Genomic DNA, 16,750 nt, shown 5'->3' with positions numbered 1-16,750 from the left:
TGGGCTAACAGGGTGAGAAGGAATGACTCCATAGTTCCATTTCTGGCTTCATCCACCAATTCAGATCTTGCTTGCAGTGGTTGGTTATGTGGTTTGGGTGGGACATAGGATGTGTTAATAGGGACCACTGGGAGGCTAGGAGTCATTTTAGTAATCTCATATGTAGTCTTGCTAGGGGAAATATAGTAATTGCTGCTGCCATTGATCCTAGTAGTTGAAGGACTAAACAAGATGGAACTTTGTCCTGAGAGAGTATCAGTGGGAGTTGAGATCTTAGTTTGTGAATCCTGTGATAAGGAAGGGTGACAATGCAAGTCCTTGTGTCGAATACTGCTCCTATAAATTCTAGGCTTTGAGTAGGTAGCAGTTGTGATTTCTCTTCATTTATAGATATTCCTAGGAGTTGTGCTAGCTGTAGGGTGTAATGCAAGTCAAGAAGCACTAGATGCTTGGAGATGGTGGTAAGGAGCCAATCATCTAAATATGGAAACACCTGGAATCCTTGCAGTCTCAAGTGAGCTGTTACTACTGCCATACATTTGCTAAACACTCTGGGGGCTGTGGAGAAACCAAAGGGCAGCGCTCAAATTTGGTAGTGACTGGCTTGTAGTCGGAAGTGGAGATATCTTCTGGTGCTTTTTTCCATTTTTATATGATAATAGGCATCCTGGAGATCTATCGAGCACATCCAGTCATCTTTTTCCAGAAATAGGAGAATAGACTAAACCATGACCATCTAGAATTTGGTCTGTTTGACAAACTTGTTCATGATGGTGAGGTCCAGGACTGTCCTCCTGTCCTTTTTTGGCACTAAAAAGAATCTTGAGTAGAATCTGGAGTCTATCTGGTTTGGTGGGACTGCTTGGCTGACTCTTTTATTTTAAGCACCTTTTGAATTTCTTGTGCTGCTATGTCACTTTGTCTGGGTGGAATATCAGGGATTTTCCTTTGTGGTCTTGGATAAAGACCAAAGGGGATGTGGTAAACAATGATAATTATTGCCTGTACCAAGGAATTTGATGTTATTGAGTGCCAGGCTAAGGGGTGCAGAAAGAATCATACCCCAACTGCTTCCAGAGGCAAGCAATCGAACCCCTCTTCAGGAGCGCTGATAGAGCTGTCCAGAAAAGGAATCTCTGGATCCCTGGTTACAAGGACCCCCTCTGTCATGGGGGGCATGTTCCTAATGAGTTCCCCCCTCTGCCCTGGGGGAAACTCACCATGTGTGTCACAGAATGCCCTTTGGGATTTCCTGAACCACATTTTCCACTTCTCTGTTTCATAGTATAGGATCATTGGGGAATAGAAAAACGTATGCCTGCAGCAGATAGGGTCTTTCCATCCTTCTCACACCTGGCTAGCGTGTCTTTAACTTTTGGACCGAAGCGAGAGGAAGCATCAATGGGAGCATTGACGAAGGAAGACTTGAAAGGGGCCGCAAAGTCGCACAAGCGCATCCAGGCATGACATCACAAGAGAATGACTGTACCCACTGCTCTGGCCATCCCTTTGTTTGTATGTGCAATCACCCACATGGACGAGTTGGATACTGACTCCAGTAGTAAAGTATCAGAAGGTATAAAAAACTAAGAAAAGAGGAGTTATAAGGAATTATAAAGAAACAAGGTCAATATTTTGTGAAAAAGAAACACTTAACTTGAGAGCTGGCCTGATGCGTCTTGAAAGTCTAAGTGTCAAATGAGATCTGAGGAGATTAGGAGATGGGCATTATGGGTAATCTTAGAACGAGAGTTTTTAGCTGGCGCGAGCTTATCGGCCAAGTCAGTTCCTAGGATGGAATCAAGACCCATCAGTCATGAATGAATGAAGATTAACAACATCAGATAAGTATTTTCACAAAACCTACAAGATCTGTTCAGATTGACAGTTTGTCCCTGACTTTCCTGATACAATCTTCAACTTCCTTGTTTAGTAATCAATGAGAAAGCTAAAAATAATGTAGAAATAAAGACCCAAAATCGGGGACAGTTTTAAATTTTACTGTAATTCACTTTTAAAATTACATCAACATAATGTATATTTTCCAAAGAAGTGTTGAACTCTAATTTCTCATATTATTGAAAATAATCTCCAATTATTTTTCAGAAAATCAAAGACTTTATGAGAGACAGGGCAAAAATGTGAGGTGCAATCAGGAGCATTCTGGAAAAATCAGAGATAGGTGTAAGCTTTCAGCTTGAATGGGGTGCTGTGCTTCACTAATGCAGTGCCACAATTTAAAAAAGACATTACAATGCTCAGAAACATGCAACTTGCCTGAACATTATAAAATGCATAACTTGTTGCACGTAAATACTTCCTGTGGTACTTAATTTCTAATACTTCCTGTTGTGTTACAAATGGTACTTTAATTCTAATACTCCTGTTGAGGTGCAAATTACTTAACTGCTATGCTTCATATTATTAACATTGATCCATAATTGTAAAATGTTTGCCTGGCAACACTACATGTATACTAATGAACTTCTGAATAATTTTCATCTTAAAAATCATGATTATTACACTAATGCATACTACAAACTATCTGGGGTGCTTCAGCATTTTGGGTCAGATAAAACACAACGTTAAAGTTCATATAATGGAACATTTGGGTGATATAAGGAACCTGAATTTGAAAAGTCCGGTGGCAGAACATTTCAGTAAAATACACGGGGATTAGATGCAGGTTTCTTTTTTTCTGTGTGTTGGCACAACCTTTTCTTCCTCTGGGAGGTGATTATTTAAATAAATTAAATGAATTAGAAATGCAAATGATCTTAAATTATAGAACACTGTCCCCAAGGGGTTTAAATCAGGAAATGAATATCTGTTTTTAAATGTATTTGTTTAACTGAATAAATCATTGATAATACTTATTTTATATTTTTATATATTTATATATATACATATATATTTACTAGTGTTTATTGTGGTTTAATTGATTGATTGTTTAATTGCTTGTTAAACATGATTAATTGGGTTCAAACCTGAATAAAAGCTGTGAGCTCAGATGTGATGTAATATCTTGTGAAGGTGAATGACCTAGGTACCAGATTGGTAAATAAAGTTGGTCACTTGCTGACCAATTTGAATTTCATTTCTTTTTTTTTTTTTTTGCTTTAGCATATTGCAAGACATGCTATGACTGAACTCTGCTCATTGTCATAAAAGGGAAGGGCCCTTAACCTTAGTCATTAGTGGTTCAAAATTTGGAGAAATTGGGTATGGAGTGAGAAGGAGTGGCTTATTGCTATCTTCAGATTCTGAGAGGGAGGTCAGGTTTTCTGTCTGCCATCTGACACATACTCAGTATTGGAAGCAGTTCTGCTATGCAGTAGCAGTGTGATATTAGAAATCTGGTACAGCAAGAGGGTTGTAGATAACTGATGGAACTAATTGATGCTATGTGCCGTGATGCCGGTTATATCAGTAGCTTTTTCCAGTTAAGGCATAGAAAAAAATCCACTGCCATGTAGGAGAGCATATTTTATGCTGCCAGATGCTCTAGTTTGATCTGCTTCCCCTACCCAATGTGCTGATGTAACAAGGAGGAGTAATACCAGGGACATTTAGATAAAATATAGAGGGCACACAGTAGATGGCACAAATGTAAAACCAAGCACAAGTGAAGCATTGTTGTACGGTAGCATTATATCATACTATACAGAAGGTACTCCACTGTGATGTAATACTAAATGACTGCAGTCAATATGCAAAATGATCAGACAGACATGTTATATCCTGCACAATCAATATTATGTTTTAAATAAACACAAATGGAAATTAAGTCACAAAAAACAATATAAAGTTTACAAAATGACTTCTCAAACATATGAAACCAGCCAACTAAATATAAGCTGGCAGATAACGCCAAGAAATCAACAGTAATGCTCTATGATACATCACAAAAGCTTTCCTTCATAAAGATACCTTCCAATAAAATCCTTATGCCATTAAACTTCCATATACAGCACAACAAAGACACAGAGAGGTTACATTCTACCAGAAATTCAAATTCTCTGTCACATTCAATATAGCACAGGATGTTGATAAAGTACTGACAAAGTTAAAGGCTGCTCACACAATATCACACTTACTAAGGAAAAAAAACGTGTTCCTCCATGGCCAAGAATGAACTCAGCCCAAGAATCAAGCATGCTTAACCCCTAATAGCACCAAATTCCAAACACAATTTGTACAATTCAAACAACAGAAAGCAAACTAGTAAGATGTATTTAATCTGCTTATAGCATGGAGTGGAAGACTTCTGCGTTACTGTACTAAAATCCAAATCGTTACTAGTGGAAGCCATGGCTAAATTTCTTATAAACACTCTCACTTATAAGCTCCTAAATAAATGAAAGCTAATATCCACCTCTATAGGAATACTTTACTGACCAAGTTAACTCTCTACACTCTAAGATGCATCAACAATTTATTACTACAGTGATGTCCTTATTCAATGATCCTCGTTGAAAAAGCCTTCTATAAAATGGCCTCCATGGAATTTGCTTCCCAATAAACTAACCCTAAGCAAACTCTGCAATGTTTATTCATTCACTGCAGGAACACCTGTTGTGATATTGAACAGTAATGAAATGATAGCTATATAGTCATATACAACATGCATATAATTTTGTTTGCTTAAGGTTAATTTTACTCTCTACTGCAGAGTATGTAAGTCATTAACTACATTATGTAAATCTATCTAGTGATATATACAGATATGTGCATGTGTATGCATGCACATACACATATGCATGCTCTATGGCAACTGATGGAAGTACTGAAAAATGAAACCACTAATGCTTGAACTCAGTAAATCAAAAAAAGAATCCATCAAGCCCTTAAAATATTGAAACATAATAGAACACAAAAGGAAAACAGATTTTTTAACTCTTGTCACTAACTACTGACACAATTTGTCTGAGTAGTGGTAGTGTTATATGAGGTTTATTTTCTAAGGTAAGGCATAGGATTGAGGTAAGGGGTAGGGGCAGAGTTAGGAAGCTCCACTTCCTCCAAGCTCTCCTCAACTTGGAGAATGTAGACATCTGTGCAGTTACTGAGACATGGTTTAAAGCCTTAGAGAGAACCCTGACAGTGCAAGTCTTCAGTGGCTTCCATACATTTAGACCAGCAACTGCAACGACAAGCACTAAAGGTGGAGGTGTCTTGATCTACATCAGTAACAAACATACATCCAGGATGATTAAATAGGATGACACACTGGAGTTTCTCCATGTCCAGGTTACCACAGACAAAGCCCCATACTATATCCTAGAAAGCTACAGGGCACCCTCTATGTCTCATGAAATTCATAGCTCATACTTTCGACCTATTGCAGACACTCAGCATTAAACCAAATACCATACTTACATGGGACTTGAATTATCCCTCTATATAATAAGAATCCTACATGACACCAACTTTGCAGGAACAGGGACTCCTAAAGTTTGTAAACACAAACACCCTGGACCAGTTAGCGCATACACCTACTAGAGGTACAAACATACTGGATCTGTTATTCACAAATATGGGAGAAAGTTCTACCCCCCACCACCCGTGACACCCGTGCACTGGCCAAGCAATCAAGGAGCCTCAATCTTCACCACTAACACCAGTGAGGGTGCCCATATAGGGAAAGGATAACAAATACACACACAGTAAAGTACAATTTCCCTTAAGAGCACACAGAGGTCATAGTCAGTATGGGGCTGGTTTCTCCCTTTTTTTCCAGGTCCCCAATAAGACTCCCGACTGGCACAGCTATAGGGTCCAGATCTCAGCCAGCTGGGCAATCTAAAACCTCCAGTACCCTCTCTGTCCAACCAGTGCTTCATGTCCCTGCCCAAGTAGCTGACACACACACACTTTGAGATAAAAGTTTATACAACCACACAGACACTCCTGGGGAAGGCTGGCACAGGTTCTCCAGCTGTGCTCCTTTTACCCAGACTATATGGTAGAAATCATTGCCACCACCCAGCTAATATTCATCAGCTACTCAATGGCCCTTAAAAGTGTGTCCAATTTTTACTTGAATATTATTATCCAAATGGCAAGTGTGACTGAACAGTCAAGGCTTATCAGAGTTACTTAGTACAGTATCACTATATACATGCAATGTACTCTAGAGCTTAAATTAACTCTACATAAAACAGTCACAGATGAAAGGTTTAAAAATATTTAATAATAAATAATAAAAACACAAGACAATGCTTCTTGCTACACAGTGCTAGCCAAGAGTTCAGAGATCACAGAGAAATACTTAAAATAATACCGTAGAAAAGTTCTGACATCAACACAGAAAAACACTTAGTCTAATCTTCCTAATTCCTAGCTATGTCTAAGAGAAAACACAGTTCTAAAATAAGCTTACAGCCAGGGCAAGACAGTGCTGGTGATGTTGGATGTTCTCAAGACAAATTGTGCTGAGCTCTCTGATTCTCTCTCTTTAAATTGACAACACAGAGCTGCTTCACATGACATCATTCTTCCCAGTTCTTTGCTGTTCCCAGGCTAACAGAAATTACATTTGCATTCTTTGCACCTGGTCAGAAATCAGAGCAATAAAGGACATTTATACATGCAAATTCTAGCCATTAACTCTGGTCTTGAAACAATATGCAGGATGCCTCCCCCTAGACATATCGGCTCCAAATTTTGACATCAAAGTCATAAAATGCTTGACTTAGCTTTCTTACAGCAGAGTGCACTGTTGTTACATTTTTGCAGTTCAATATCCAATGCAGTTTTTTCACATTTAAGAGAACAAGCTTATGGCTTACATTAATATTTACAAATAACAGTATTATCTACAAAATTATATGCGGCAGGTTGGCAGCCTTCACCTATCTTCACACATCTCCCCTCCCCCTGGAGAACTCAAGCTATTTTTTCAAGTGACCCTTGAGAAATGCTGCTTGAGAGGGTTAAGTCTGTATGAGTATACCTTACCCCTTTCCCTGTCTTGAGAACCCATCTGCATTGGCATTGCTAATCCTACTGTGGTGATGCACCGACATATCATATGCTTGCAACCCTAGGTTCCATCTTTATAACTTGGCATTTTGCTGGCTGGCTCTGTTCTTCCTTGTCAAGTCTGTGAGGGGAGCAGCTATGGTACTATAACTGGGGATGAACTTTCTGTAGTACCCTGCTATCCCTAAGAATGCCCTCACCTGCTTTTTGGTAACAGGTGCAGGCCATGCCTGAATGGCTTCTACTTTGGCAGGTTCTGGTCTGATCTTACCACTCCCCACTCTATGTCCCAGGTAGGTGACCTTTGCCATACACACCTGACATTTGCTTGGCTTAATGGTCAAACCTGCCCTCTGTAGTCTGCACAGCACCTCCATGACATGTTGAAGGTGCTCTTGACAGGAATGGCTGTAGATGGCAATATCATCAAAGTAAGCAAGGGCAAACCCTCCTCCTCCTGCTAGGATATGATCTACCAGCCTTTGGAAAGTTGCTGGGGCATTTTTCATCCCAAATGGCATCTTTGTGAACTCATACAAGCCAAAAGAAGTCACAAAGGCTAAAATCTCTCTAGCACTGGGAGTCAAAGGCACCTGCCTGTAACCCTTGGTAAGCTCAATGGTTGTAAGACACTTGGTCCCACACAGCTACTCTAGGGCCTCATCTGTCCTAGGCATAGGGTAAGCATCTGACTCTGTGTGACTATATAATTTCCTGTAGTCTACACAGAGCTTGGTGCTGCCATCCTTCTTTGGCACCAGCACCACTGGGGAGGTCCAGGGACTGTTGGACTCTTGAATCAACCCTAGTTCCAACATCTCCTGTATCTCCTCCCTCAGAGTCTGTTTGACTCTCTCAGGAACCCTATCAGGGGCCTGCCTAATAGGCCTTTGGGGTCCTGTATCCACCTGGTGCTGCACCAGGTGGGTGCACCCAGGTTTTCCAGTGAACATGTCCTCAAACTCCTGTAACACTGCTTGGATTTCTTGAACATGAGTAGGAAATAGCTGCTGGGACATTGCTACCCCTTCCACTGAGGTGTCAGTCCAAGCCTCACTGAGGAGATCAGTCAACAGATCTCCCTCAAACCCTCCTGCATTCCATTGCAAATGCTCAGCACAAGGGCCTCCCTATCATGGTAAGGTTACATCATGTTATCATGGTACAATGTGTGTCCCTACCTTCTGCCTAGCAGTTCCATCATGTAGTTAACATCACTTACCTTTCTTACCATCTTGTCGGGTCCCTCCCAAGCTGCTTGCAGCTTGTTGTTTCTGACAGGAATGAGAACCATTACCTGCTGCCCCACAGCATACTCTCTAACTCGAGCATTTCTGTCATACCACACCTTTTTCTGTTGTTGGGCTTCTGCCAGGTTCTCCTGTGCCAAGCCCATGAGTTCCCTGAGCCTTGTCCTGAGGTTTAGGACATATGCCACAACAGACTCCTTGTGAGGTTCATACTCACCTTCCCACTCATCTCGAATTATGTCTAGAGGTCCCCTCACCCTATGCCAATACTGGAACTCAAAAGGTGAAAAACCTGTGGACTTCTGGGGAACCTCTCTGTAAGCAAATAACAGATGGGGCAAATATTTGTCCCACCTCCTCTTAAACTGGTCTGCAAATACCTGTAGCATGGACTTGATTGTAGAGTTTAACCTCTCAACAAGGCCATTATTCTGGGGATGGTAGGGGGGTGGTCTTCAAGTGCTTCACCCCACAGGACTTCCAAAGACAAGCCAGCAGGTTTGACATGAAATTGGCACCTCTGTCAGTCAGTGCTTCTTTTGGGAAACCTACCCTGCTGAAAATCTCTAACAGAGCATTTGCCACCCTTTTCAGCCTCAATGGAGAACAGAGCCACTGCCTCAGGGTATCGTGTAGCATAATCTACTACCACTAGGATATACTTTTTTCCTGTAGAACTTGGGGTACTCAGAGGCCCCACAATATCCATAGCTACTCTCTGAAATGATTCTGTAGTCATAGGTAAAGGCATCAAAGGAACTCTCACCTTGTCTTCTGCCTTGCCTACCTTTTGGCACTGCTCACATGACCTGCAGTACCCTGTTACATCTCTGGAAATTCCAGGCCAATAGAAGTTCTGCATAATACGTCTCTTGGTATGTTTTATGCTAATATAACCTGGAAATGGAATATCATGGGCTATGGCTAGAAGCACCAGATGGTAGAGTCTAGGCACTACCAACTGCTGTGCTCACTCACTTTCTAGCACTCCCTCAGGGGTCCACTTTCTATACAGTAACCCTTTGTTCTAGTATACAAATTCCCCCTTCCCTTGAGAATCAGGTGCCTCCCTAACTACCTGCCAAAGGCCTTGCAATGTAGGGTATGAGAGCTGAGCCTTTCTCAAGTCTCTCTTTGTAACCCTTCCCAGCTCCCCTTCCACAGGAAGTCTGGCATCCTCTGACAGTAGTGCCTCACTGTCAGCCTGGGTACTACTACTCACCTCTACCTTTGCAGTCCTTCTGTCTAAGGGAGCATCAGTACCCACAAGCAGCTGTGGCTCACCTCCAGTTTCACTTCTACAGAGTAGCTCTGTCCCTGAAATAACCACCTCACCAGTCCTGGCTGCAAGTATATGCAGTCTGTCTGGGTCTCCCCCAGGCTACCAGACCCACATGCTTGTCTCCTAGCCTGACTGCATGTAATTGCATAAGCACATGGTACTGCCTCATCCAAATCTTTCCCTAGCAGGACATCTGCAGGATGGTAGTTTGGTACCCTTGTTGTCTCAGGACAACCTACTATTGGCATTTTGTCTTTCCTGCTTACCGGTTCTCTCAGCTTTTGTTCCCCACCTTGCCTCCGTCGACATCTGTATGCCACATGGCCCCACTGATTGCATTCAAAACATTTAACCTGAGGTCCTGGATGTGTACCTGGACTAGTGGCTTCCCCTGCTACTGCTATATTCTGTTGGGACAGTCTGTGCTGCCCACCATGGGTTCCTTTAGACACATGAGCAGTACTGGGGGTCCCTTTCCTGTGCAGGGATGCCCTGCTTGCTAGGTATAGGTCTCCCTTCTTCCCCAACTCATCTGAAGTAGCACATTGTCTATCAGCTAACCAGATCCTCATTTCTTCAGGCAAAGTGCTAAGGGCTTGTTCCCTCAACAAAAGGTCTGCCAGCCCTTCAAAAGAGGTGACCTGACATCCACTCACCCACCTATGAAAATAAGTGCTCAGTTCAGCAACATGTTCACACACACTTTCATCTGCTTTGCGTCTATGCTCATGAAACTTTTTCCTATACATTTCAGATGTTAGCTTAAAACATTCTAACAAGTGATTTTTAACAGCAGCATAATCAAAATATTCACAATCAGCAAGTTTAAATAACACAGTTACAGATTTAGCACAGAGTAAGGGGGTCAGTAACCGTACCCAGAGCCTTTGGTCAGCATCGTACTATTAACATACCCTCTCAAACATATCAATGAAACTATCAAAATTATCCCCCTCTTTAAACTGTGGAAAAAATCTACTGACCTTTTGTGCTTCTGGTGTCCAGTTACTCCCTTCCCTATTACCTCCATGACTCTGACAAAGAGTCCACACCTCCTTCTCATGCTGCCTCTACCTCTCTTTTTCCTCAGCTTCCAGGCATAACAGTTTCTCATTCTCCTCAGCCTGCAGATGGCTCAGTCTCTCAGCTGCTTCTATTTCCAAATGCCTGGCCTCCAACTCAGGTCTCTTTAGCTCCAGATGGAGTTTTAAGTCCTCTGCAGAAAGGTTGAACAGTCCATTCCCTGAGGGTGGTACATCTTCACTGCCAGTCTCCTCCTGGTTGCTGTTTTCTGATGCAGCTGTGACCAAAGCTGCAATCATGTCTGTCTTAGTCAGGTTTCCATGTGCCATTCACCTAGCCTGGCACATCTCAGGCAGCTGGCTCCTTATCAACTTTCCGTACTCCTCTGCTGAGATGCTGCTTGCTCTCCCTGACTAACTAAGCTAACAAAAGAAATAAAACAATTGTGATATGAACTCTTGAGTATGCACTGCATGGCTGATTTAGAGTACAAAACACCTTCAGTGATCACTGTACACAAGCTACAGGAATTCACCCTACCGACACCACTACAAGCCAATTAGTATTTGTCAACAAATTAATATGTGGCATGGATATCCCACCACTGCCAAACAATTAATATGTGATGCCCATGCACTGGCCCAGCAATCAAGGAGCCTCAATCCTCACCATTAACACCAGTGAAGGGCATCCATATAGGGAAAGGATAAGAAATACACACACAGTAAAGTACAATTTCCCTTAAGAGCACACAGAGATTACAGTCAGTCTGGGGCTGGTTTCTCCCTTTCTCTCCAGGTCCCCAAAAAGACTCCCAACTGGCACAGCTATAGGGTCCAGATCTCAGCCAGCTGGGCAATCTAAAACCTTCAATACCCTCTCTGTGCAAGCAGTGCTTTGTGTCCCTGCCCAAATAGCTGACACACACACTTTGAGATAAGAGTTTATACAACTACACAGACACTCTTGTGGAAGGCTGCCACAGGTTATCCAGCTGTGCCCCTTTTACCCAGAATATATGGTAGAAATCACTGCCACAATCGAGCTAAAATTTATCAGCTACTCGAAGGGTGTCTAATTATTACTGTGCAATATTATTATCCAAATGGTAAGTGTGACTGAACGGTTAAGGCTTATTAGAGTGACTCGGTACAGTATCACTATATACATGCAATGTACTGTAGAGCTTAAATTAACTCTACATAAAACAACCACAGTTGAAAGGTTTAAAAATATTTAATAATAAATAAAAATACAAGTCAATACTTCTTACTACACAGTGCTAGTCAAGAGTTCAGAGATCACAGAGAAATACTTAAAATAATACCGTAGAAAAGTTCTGACATCAACACAGAAAAACACTTAGTCTATTCTTCCTAATTTCTAGCTATGTCTAAGAGAAACCCAGTTCCAAAATAAACTTACAGCTAGAGCAAGACAGTGCTGGTGATGGATGTTCAAAAGACAAAATGCTCTGAGCTCTCTGATTCTCTCTCTTTAAATTGACAGCACAGAGCTGCTTCACATGACATCATTCTTCACACTTCTCTGGTGTTCCCAGGCTAACAGAAACTACATTTACATTCTTTACACCTGGTCAGTAACCAGAGCAATAAAGGACATTTATCCATGCAAATTCTAGCCATTAATTCTGGTCTTAAAAAAATAGGCAGGATGCCTCCCCCTAGACATATCGGCTCCGAATTTTGACATCAAAGACAGTCATAAAATGCTTGACTTAGCTTTCATACAGCAGAGTACACTGTTGTTGCATTTTTGCAGTTCAATATCCAATGCAGTCTTTTCACATTTAAGAGAACAAGCCTGTGTCTTACATTAATATTGACAAATGACAGAATTATCTACAAAATTCTATCTGGCTAGGCTGGCAGCCTTCACCTATCTTCACACCCCCACTCCCCCCAGTGTTGTGTCATCTCTGTTAAGGTCAGACCATAAAGCACTCTCCTTTGAAATAAAGATCCACTCTGTAAGGCAAACTTACTTTTAATTAAGTGACTACCTGCCAAAATGTCAAGCCCCTCCACATCCAGATAACACAGCAACCTATCCAGATTTTTTTACAGAAGCTCTCTACAATCAAGTCAGTGATTACACAAACTCTGCTGTGTCTGCCAGAAGTAAGCCAACAACTAACTCAAAAAACAAACCATCCTGGTGGGATCCAAAATTAAAAAGGTTTCACAGGAAATGCAAAAAGTCATAGGTAAAATTAGGGAGGGTAACAACAAAAAAATATAAAAACTCTTTCATCAAACAACTAAGATGAGAAATTAAGTCCAACAAAGCAAATTTTCAGGTAAAGATAGCATTCCACACCAAGCACAACTAAAAGGCCTTCTTTAGCTGTGTCTGCATCCTCAAAGACAGCATACAAGTGTACTGAACTGTTGGCAGATGGAACCATGCTCACAGAACCGGAAGATCTAGCAAATCTTCTAGCTAACAAATTAATCTCAAAATTTACCCCCCACCCTCACCCCAGCAGCCCTCCCCCTGCAGGAAATATCATCTAACATAATCCCTCCAACTATCAGTAAGAGGTGGGTCTTAGATGCGCTCTCTGAGGCCAGCAATACAGCTTCAGTCAGGCCCACTAGTATCCCAGGATGTTTCCTACACATCCTGAAATATGATCTGTCAGGGCTACTGGTATCACTATTCAGTTATAGCCTCTGCACAGACTTTGTGCCATGCAAATGGATGACTGTAATGGTCATTCCTCTGCACTCTCAGGAACTACAGACCCATTAATCTGACTAGTCTCATATGCAAAATCAAGGCACAAATTATTAAGGAAATGATTAATCATGATATAGGAAACCTTTGGACACTGCACCCATCCCAGTTTGGTTTTGTCAAAGGCAATGCATGCCTACTGGACCTGGAGGACTTCTTTGTGAAGGTCACAAAGGCAATGGATGAGGGCAAAACAGTGCATATTGTCTAACCTGACCTAGCTAAGACATTTGTTAAAAACCCTACTCAGGCATTATAAAGAAACTCATGGAATTAGGCATAAACTCCTGTCTAACTCACTGGATAGTCAGCTGGCTCACAGATAGGACCCAAGAAGTTAGGACTGGAGAGACCTCCTCCACAAAGAGGCTGGTTACCAGTGGAATTCCCATGGGTTCTGTGCTGGGTCTGTTCCTCTTTGGCATCTATTTTTTGGAAGTCAAGGCCAATGTCAATAGCATCTGGCTTATCAAGTTTGTAGATGATTGCAAGCTAGGAGCAATCATAGAAACTCCCTAAGATACTAATATCTTACCAGGAGGTCTAACACAGACAAATGACTGATGCCAAAGCCACAACTTAAATCTCAATGCCAAGAAATGCATAATAATACCTTTTGGGAAGTTGGCCACCCAGAAAAAACTACCTCATTGATAAAACACTATTAAAAGTAGACACAGTAGTTAGAGATTTGGGAACTCATGTAGATAGTAGCCTGGCTTTTGAACAACATGTCTCTAAGGTTGTAAGAAAATTATTCTATGTCACTCAGCTAATGAGTAAGGACATGGCATCTAGGTCCAAGAAAGTCACTGTGCCACTGTACTCAGCCATAATCAAATCAATCATTGAGTATAATGTCGGCCTATGTATGTGCCTGACCAGACACATGCAACAACTAGAACATCTACAGAAGTGGACGTAAACACAATGTTCTATGCAGCTCACCTCAAATCCCTATCTCTATATTCTGTTACCTACTGACTGCCGAGAGGCAATTTATATCTGGCATACAAGGCATCCTTGGACTCCACTATGATGGACCTTTTGCATATGTGCAAAATGAACAGCACCATAACTACTAGATTTAAGTATCTAAACTTTGTTTGTGTCTTAAAGAGGACTTGTTGGAGGGACATGTTTGTGTCTCAGAGAATCCACATTCTCTGGAATATGATTCCCATCTATGTGAAGCAAAGCTCTTCCCTAACACTATTCAAATGCAACCTGGACCAGTGCATGGGAAAATGGCCTGACTTATGTGTCTCTGATAAAGATTAAACCAAGTCTAAACTAACACAAAACTCTGGGCTAGGCTTATAAATGCCCTTGGGCAGAAACATGTGCACCCTTAAAATAACCTTTTAGTCACAATATCTCATGCAGTACATTTGGGTTGCTTGGCTAGGCTTATAAAGGCCCAAGTGGTCATTAGCCTAGTATACACCTATGAACCTATTAGTAAGGTGTTCAGGGAGGATTTAGCTGTTGCCAGCTCTCCTTGATTCAGAGCCACTCTACTACCTTCATCAATAATTATGTCTGGCTGTCACAGGTCTTCTCTTAAACAGTCCATTCATTGCTTTGCTGGATGTCCTCATTTCCTCTTGCCTTCTTCCTGTCTTTCCCAAATCTCCTTCACCAGACCATCTTCTGCATTTTTGTACATATGCCTGAGCCACTGTAATCTGTTCTGTTTAACCTTTTCTGTAATTATAACTAGTTTGGCTTCTGCTCTAATGCCATTGTTTTTTCACCTGTCCCAAAGTGTTGTGCATACCATGACACATCTAAGGCACTTCATCTCAATCATCTCTAGCTTCCTCAAATGCTCTGCCTTCATTGCCCATGTTTCTGTACAATGTCATTGCATCGCTTGCCATACTGTTTTGTACAACTTACTTTTAAGCTTCTTTGACATTCTTTTGTCACATACTATCCCTGACACTCTGTCCCAATTGGTTGCAGCCCCTCTGATTCTTGTTTTGACCTCCCCCTTCCAACATTCCTTGAACTGCCCCTCCCAGATACTTGAAGTAGCGAACCTGTTCCACCATTTTTCCTTCTTTCTAAATTTTCAGCTTCTTCTGATTTCTCCCATTTGCTATATTGACAGTTGTCTTGTACATACTCAGTTTTACCCCATGTGCCTTTAGTTTTACATTCCATTCCCCTATTATTTTCTGAACTTCCTGATCAGAGTCTGCTTGTAATGCCACATTGTCTACATACAGCAGCTTTGTTGTTCTGTCCCCTCAAACCTGTTTGCTAATGTAGTCCATCACCAGCATGAACAGCAGTGGGCTCAGAGCTGAAACCTGATGCACCCCACTCCCACTAGTAACCACTCTAAATCCAAACACTGTCTCACTGGGTCCTTGTACACATCCTGCACTTAATTCTACCAATGTTTCAGACACTTTGAACTATCACTGTTCTGCCCAGCTCAGTTTTCTTGGGACCTTGCCATATGCCTTCCCCAAGTACAGGAATGGTGAGATGGGCTCTTTCCTCATCTCTAGTTTCATATCCACATCGAGCCATTTGTGCTGTATCCTAATCTAAATCCGAACTGCTCATCTCCTATCTCATTTTCTACTACTCTGCATATTTATTTGTTGAACACCTAATCCACCACTTTCATGCAGTGTGCAGAGTGCGATACCTCTATACTGCCCAGCTTTGTCAATGTCCCCTTTGCTCTAGTATTCTGGTACTATAATGCTTATTCACCAGTCATCTGGGATATACCTTTCTCTCCAAACTACTACGAGTACCTCCAAGAGACATTTCTCCCCTACCTCACCCTGAATTCATTTTTCTTGGTGATCTTCTTCGTTTTTTTCTTCTTCTAGAGTGGGTTCCTCTTCCTCGCTCATTGTAGGCTGTATATGGGGCAGTACAGCTTCTGTGGGGTTTTCTACATTCAGAAGTTGTTAAAAGTGCTCCTTCCATCTGACTCTGATGTCCTGGTGAGTAGTTTGTTGTTGGAATCACCATTACCCTATAAATAGGGTCTGATGACTATCTTCTTTATCTTTCTGTCTTTGCATTGTGACCTGACAGAGATTCTTTCTGTCATCTACTGCATCCCTTTCCAGAAGCTGGTAAAGTGACTCTGATGCCTTGGCTTTTGCTATTGCAATTGTTCTCTAACCCTCTTTGTTAGCCAACCAGTATTCCCACTTAGTCTGATCTGTCTTTTCCTACTCTCACTTCTTCTTGCACTCTTTCTTCCTTTTGAGAACTTTCTGGACTTCCATATTCTGCTATCAGCTTTTCTTATGTAACATATTTCCATAGCTAGGTCAGCAACATATCTGCTGTATTATCTCCACACATACTGTTTTGAGGTTATGCTATTCTTTCTTTGACTCCAATTATTTTCTCTTCTTCTTGAGGTGCTACAGCCCTGAGTATTTCACTGAATTCTTGTGCTTTCACTCCAGGC

At 41.6% G+C, this 16,750-nt stretch overlaps 1 protein-coding gene across 1 annotated transcript in view; it reads right to left on the bottom strand.

Annotated features, from left to right (window-relative positions):
• The window catches only part of LOC122797090, a 2,479,517-nt gene that overhangs the window by 2,405,005 nt on the left and 57,762 nt on the right, over positions 1-16,750 (bottom strand). The gene's annotated exons all lie outside the window — the stretch shown is intronic.

This window comes from Protopterus annectens, chromosome 3.part0 (genome assembly GCF_019279795.1).
Source record: "Protopterus annectens isolate FY-2018-M chromosome 3.part0, PAN1.0, whole genome shotgun sequence".
NCBI lineage: Eukaryota > Metazoa > Chordata > Ceratodontiformes > Protopteridae > Protopterus > Protopterus annectens.
The sequence above is the reverse complement of the archived record's forward strand: the minus strand, read 5'-3'. Positions and strand labels throughout refer to the sequence as shown.